The sequence below is a fragment of the Carcharhinus amblyrhynchos genome, chromosome 16 (assembly GCF_965287045.1).
Source record: "Carcharhinus amblyrhynchos chromosome 16, sCarAmb.v2.hapA, whole genome shotgun sequence".
In the NCBI taxonomy this organism is placed as follows: Eukaryota; Metazoa; Chordata; class Chondrichthyes; order Carcharhiniformes; family Carcharhinidae; genus Carcharhinus; species Carcharhinus amblyrhynchos.
In genome coordinates, this window is record NC_137339.1 from 30,588,362 (window position 1) to 30,595,310 (window position 6,949).

Sequence of the window (6,949 nt, forward strand, 5' to 3'; positions counted from 1 at the left end):
AAATGCGGCGACCAAAACTGCACACAGTACTCCAGTTGCGGCCTCACCAGTACCCTGTACAGTTGCAGCAAGACCTCCCTACTTTTATATTCTACCCCCCTCACTATAAAGGCCAACATTCCATTCGCCTTCTTGATCACCTGCTGCACCTGCAGACTGGGTTTTTGCAATTCGTGCACAAGGACCCCCAGGTCCCTCTGCACCGTAGCATGCTGCAGCTTTTTGCCCTTTAAATAATGTCCCTCCTACTATTATTTCTACCAAAGTGGATAACCTCACATTTGTTAACATTATACTCCATCTGCCAGGTCCTCGCCCACTCACTCATCTGATGAGAGCAAATTGCCAGCAGTGGTGTCAGCAAGCAATGCAGAGCTGCCAATCTCAAATCAGTTGGCAGCTCTCAGCAGGCAAGACTTTCACTGCCGATGTCCTGAAGCCCGGGAAGGCCTGATGGTGACTGTCAGGCCTCCCAGTGGAAGTGATGGCGGAGATGGCTTCAGGCAGTTCTCCAAATGGCAGGTAGGAACCCCATCAAGTTGACTAAATCCAGCCCAAAATCAGGGATTGTTTTTGTCAAGGTTTCTTGTTGTCCATTAATGAAGAAAAATAATGAGAGCAAGGAAATAGTTTTGCACATAGACACTAGAGGCAGGATTTTCCGGCCGCACTCACCCCAGGACCAGAAAATCCTGCCCAAGGTCAATGGTCCGTGTCCCGCCCGCTATGGTTCCCATGATGGGCAGGATGGGAAAATTCTTCCCTTAGGCTTTACTGAAAAAAAGACTATAAAATGAGAGATTTGAGCCAATTAGCATGATTCATCCTCCATGAGTATGTTGAAATGTTCTCCACCCCAAAACGTTTCCATACCCTGTAGATATGAGCAAGCCATTAATTGCAGGTTGGTAAATTTATTAGGGCTTACAAAATGCTTGTGCATCGGATCACTGTTTAGTGTGTGATCTTGCTATTAGATTGGCTCACAGTGCCCATGTATAATAATTAACCTATTATCTGTAATCTATCCATAATATTCATTCTTCCAAAATAGTTACAGCAAAGGACTTCTCACTACTCTTCAGAATTGCTCTGCCTTACTCTAGAAACTTTCCAGCATAATTCTTAATGTGTTATTACTGAATAAAGCTTATCTTACATTGCCACGTACAGAGTTTGGATATGGCAGAGGACTTACAGCAATAATAATGTCATTAGAAAGGAAACTAACTTCAAGCAGTGAATTTGCAAATTATTTTAAGAGCACATGATGCAACCTTCATAACGTTTATATTTTCATTACAAATATTCTGAAGCATTTTACAGAAATATATCACTCTTCATGCAATGCATAGCATCATTGTGGCTATCTTGTGCTGCAGATACGTTAGAAAACGCTCTCAAAAATGATTTTAAAAAAAAGGTTAGAAGCTAAAATTAAAGTTGGTCTGAGAATTACATAGTTTGTTCATTACCCTACTTCTACCCCTATTAAACTGAAGATAGGGCCTTTTCACATCACAGCTTCACACCTATACATTTTCTCTGTATGTTTACTCACCTATCTATCAGAGCATTTCTGCCCAGTGCTGTAACACACCTTCAAATAACCAGGGCAGCTGAACCAATAACAGTAAATCAAGCACCATTGGGTAAATACATGGATATCTTGATGGTTACATTTTTATTGAGTTACCTGATGGGTAATTAGGAAAATGACTGACAATCAATCAAGCAGTGAATTGTTAGCGAGTGGTTAAAAGTGCTTTTGTTGAAAATATTTCAAACAGTACTTACTGGCCATGATTTCCCATGCAAGAGAGACACCCTTCCATTGGCTGGCAGTTGGATCTTTTGGTCCCTCTGTGGAAAATTGGGATTCCCATTGAATGGACGCCTCACCGCTGCGAAACCCACAACAAGGGTGCGCTATCAGTGGGAACGGAAGATCCCCCCAGCATGTTCAGACAAAAAGTCGCAGCCATTGTCTATAGAAGATGGTCACGCCGAAAATCCTGCTGACCAAGATCACAATTAAAACTAGATGATCCTCATTGATGGGTAAATCTGTTTAGAACAGTTCAGAGATAGTTGGTGCATTAGGATCATCAGAAACTAAGTGATGACAGGTTTGCTCAACGATTACATCTGTACAAAGTAATATGAACTCACACTCCAGCTGAGAACTGTCAAAAGGTTTAGCCACTGAGGCCATAGTAGATAATTGAGGATATATCGCATCATCACAGTTAAACTCATGCAGTTACAATCTGAAACCTGGACCAAAGTTCCAAGGGCTATCCGTATATATTTCACTCCCTACGCACACAATTACTCCAACAAATTTAAAGACAACACAGTGGTTAGCACTGCTGCCTCACAGAGCCAGGGACCTGGGTTCAGTTCTGGCCTCGGGTGACTGTGTGGAGTTTGCACGTTCTCCCCGTGTCTGCGTGAGTTTCCTCCAGGTGCTCTGGTTTTCTCCCACATTCCAAAGAATGTGGGGGTTAGGTGGATTGGCCACGGTAAATTGCTCCTTAGTGCAGGTTAGGGAGAATTAATAGGGTAAATACACGGGGTGGGCCTGGGTAAGATGCTTTTTTGGAAATCAGAGCAGACTCAATGGGCCAAATGGCCTCATTCTGCATGGTAGGGATTCTATGAATATCACAGGCTGTCACACATCATGAAAGAGTTGTTTCCACTGCTGGGATTTACAAAGGTCATTATGTTCCACCTGCTGGAGGAACAGAAACTGTCATGTTATTCTGCTATTTCACCCCCATAAACCAAGTGTGATTCACGGGCCACTCCCTGTTGGGGAGCAGTGGAAACACCCTGGCTTCAAAGTACATTTATTGGGCTCTATTATATTGCTGCAGTTTTGGCACAGGTTTTTTTTTACTGTTTACCTGATGGCTTGCTTACAAAATACCTCAAAAGCATACGTTCCACTTTTATTTCTTCAGTAATGTTACAGGTTTTATTCACACTATATTGTTGCTTTTCTAAAGTCTCTGGTTTTGGTCACCTTAAGTAGAGAAACTGGAGGACAGAATGTTCCCTGAGCTCCGCCTTCAGGATAATCACCTCAATTGTAATAACCCACAATCGCCTCCAATAGCTTTCACAACGATTGTACTTACATAGTGGCACAACCAGACTTTCTAACAATATATTGATTATATTTAAAGTTGTAATAATTGAATGGATGTTGCACATCGTTCCGTGGATGTGAATTTCCAGTTTCCTGGCGGGCTTGACTGGAAAATCCCACCATATCTCTTTGTCATCCAAGGAGTTCTGGATTTCTCTCCTCCACTTCCTCCTTTGTTTTAAGTTTCCTTATTTGTGTCACAGGTAGGCTTACATTAACACTGCAATGAAGTTACTGTGAAAATCCCCTAGTCGCCACACTCTGGCACCTGAGGGAGAATTTGGTATGGCCAATGCACCTAACCAGTGCGTCTTTCGAACCGTGGAAGGAAACCGGAGCATCCAGAAGAAACCCACGCAGACACAGGAGGAACGTGCAAAGTCAGCGCAGGCAGTGGCCCAAGTTGGGAGGCAGCACTGCTAACTACTGTGAAAATAGACTTTGGCTGTACCCAAACTCTCTTCTTTAATGGTAGCCCATTGTTCAGTTATATTTTTGCCTGCCAACATTTGATTCCAATTTATCTGGGTCAGATTCATTTTTACCCCACTGTAGTTGCTTTTCTTCCAGTTAATTATTCTTATTATGGATTGTTCAATGTACTTTTCTATAGCCAACTTAAAACTTACCACATGATGACTGCTGTCACCCGAATGATCCCCTACTGACATTTGACCACTTCATTCCAAGAACTAAGACTCACAGTTCCTCCTTTCCCATTGCATTGGAATCATCTTGCTATAGAAATTTCTCCTGAACACACTCTAGAAACTGTTACCCCTCTCTTCCCTTTAAGAGTGTTACAATCCAATTCTGTATTCAGATAATTAAAGTACCCCCATTCTAACTATTCTACAATTCTTGCATCTCTCTTAATTTCCTTGCAAATTTGTTTCTCTACATTTTTCCCACAAGGTGAATGGAAAGTTAATCTGTTTTTGGTTGCGACCGTTAGGAAGAAGTATTAGTTAAGATTAAATTGCATTGCATCAGGAATTGGACAATAGGGTCAGAATGATACATGATAACTCTAAGCCTTTGGGCAGCATGGTGGCACAGTGATTAGCACTGCTGCCTCACAGCGCCAAGGACCCAGGTTCAATTCCGGACTTGGGTAATAGTCTGTGGGGAGTTTGCACATTCTCCCTGTATCTGTGTGGGTTTCCTCAGGGTGCTCTGGTTTCCTGCCACAATCCAAATATGTGCAAGTTAGGTGGATTGGCCATGCTAAATTGCCCCTTAGTATCAGAGAGATTAGCAGTGTAAATACATGGGGTTATGGGTTAGAGCCTGGATGCGATTGTTGTTGGTGCAGACTCAATGGGCCAAATGACCTCTTTCTGCACTGTAGGGATTCTATGATTCTATCCCAAATGATAAAGCCAGCATGCAAACGTCGTGCTCCCTCCTCTTAATGGTGAAGTACATTCTGGCTGCAGCAGGAGCTGATACTGTTTAGACAGGGTTTGAAGATCTGGAGGGAGAAACTGAAATGTTGCAACAGACCAGAGAGCATACCTCAAGTTTTCAGATACCATGCTGGTGTCTTCGGTGCAAGCGTTCAACAGAGACAGCCTTTTTCCCTCAGATGCCCTCCCAAAAGGTGCCAAGAAAGTAGAAAGAGCAGGTTAATGCATCCAATTTGTGTTGAGGTCCGGGATGCAGTACTGCTGGAAATGACCCTACGCAATTAGGCAAGGTCAGTAAATGCATTCTGACATACCAAATCCTATCCTTGTCTCAAACCACTCCTCCACTCACCAAAACTCCTCCATTCACCTATCAACAGTCATTATCAACCCACTCCACATTCATTGCCGCATTTCACTCTCACATAACATCACTGCAAGGAACACAATCAAATCTTACAGCTTTCACACACTGTCAGGATTTAGACTTTGGTAAGCATATCACCAACACATTTCCTTCTCTTTGAAGGTCAGTAATAAGGCATTGCAGCAACCTGGCAGAGGGAAGGCATGGTTGCATGTGTTCACTCCGCATGGATGAAACAGTGCTGGAAAAATGAGGAGCAGCTGTCATACAGGTTATCACTGCATCCAAAGTATGCAGTATGTTCCCACGTTATGCATCTTCTCAGATCCCACTTAACCCTTATTCAGCAAGCTGCCACAATGTCCAAACTGCAGATGGTGTAACCATGCACCTCTCCTTTACGCTCCTTCCCTCATCCCAATCTGGCCCCTGGTACTTTCAGATAACCAAGAATTGCCACCTGGCCAGGCTGGGGCTGAAGAGAACAGATTGAAGAAGGAAAAGCAGTGTTTTGTTGGTAGCTTCAAAATCTCTAGTTTTAGTGTTACTATCCTTTTATAGTTTTAATTGATTTGTGGTCTGTTTCTGTGCTATGATTTTTATACAAATAAAGAACAAAGACAATTACAGCACAGGAACAGGCCCTTCAGCCCTCCAAGCTGCACCGATCATGCTGCCTGACTTAACGAAAACCCCCTTCCCTTCCAGGACCATATCCCTCTATTCCCATCCTATTCATGTATTTGTCAAGACGCCCCTTAAAAGTCACTACCGTATCCCCTTCCACTACCTCCCTCGGCAACAAATTCCAGGCACCCACTGCTCTCTGTGTAAAAAATTTGCCTCGTACATGTCCTTTAAACCTTGCCCCTCGCACCTTAAACCTATGCCCCCTAGTAATTGACTTTTCCACCCAGGAAAAAGCTTCTGACTATCCACTCTGTCCATGCCTCTCATAATTTTGTAGACTTCTGTCAGGTCGCTCCTGAACCTCTGTCGTTCCAGTGAGAACAAATAAGTTTCTCCAATCTTTCCTCATAGCTAATGCCCTCCACACCAGGCAACATCCTGGTAAATCTTTTCTGTACCCTCTCCATAACCTCCACATCCTTCTGGTAGTGTGGCAACCAGAATTGAACATTATATTCCAAGTGTGGCCTAACTAAGATTCTATAAAGCTGCAACTTGACTTGTCAACTTTTAAACTCAATACTCCGGCCGATGAAGGCAAGCATGCCATATTCCTTCTTGACTACCTTCTCCACTTGCATTGCCACTTTCAGTGACCTGTGTCCTTGTATACGCAGATCCCTTTGCCAATCAATACTCTTAAGGGTTCTGTCATTTACTACATAGTGAACATTACTTATAATGTTAATGAAGTGACTCCAAATTAGCAGCCTTTATAAACATTATAGCTACCAAACTTCAATTTTGTGGAAGAAACTTCACAAGGACAGCCCAGATATATTGAAAATCCACTGGCAAACAAAGAGAATATGGCAGATAAAAATGAAATCCATAAATATGGCAAACTGCAACCTGTTCCTGTCCCATACCAGTCTTTTCCCACAGAACTTCATCTAGCCCTCGAAACATAACCTTCAATTCTTTCCAACAATTTATATTTATAGAGTAGCTTTAATAAAATAAAGGCATCTCACAGGAACATTATAGAACAAATTAGGACACCAAGCCATGGAGGGAGATATTACTTCAGTTAACCAAAGGGCTTGGACAAAGAGGTAGATTCTAAAGGAGGAAAACAAAGAAGGGGGATGGAGAGATTTAGGGAGGGAATTCTAGAGCTTAGAGTCGCAGTCACTGAAGACAATTCGTGGACACCAGTGATGGAACAATTAAAATCGGTGGTGCTTAAGAGGTCAGAATTGGAGGAGCACACATATCTTCAGAGACTGAAGGAGGTTACAGAGAAAGTGAGCGGAAAGACCATGGAGGGACATGAATATAAGGATGAGAATTTTTAAATCGCAAGAACACAAGAAATATAAGGAG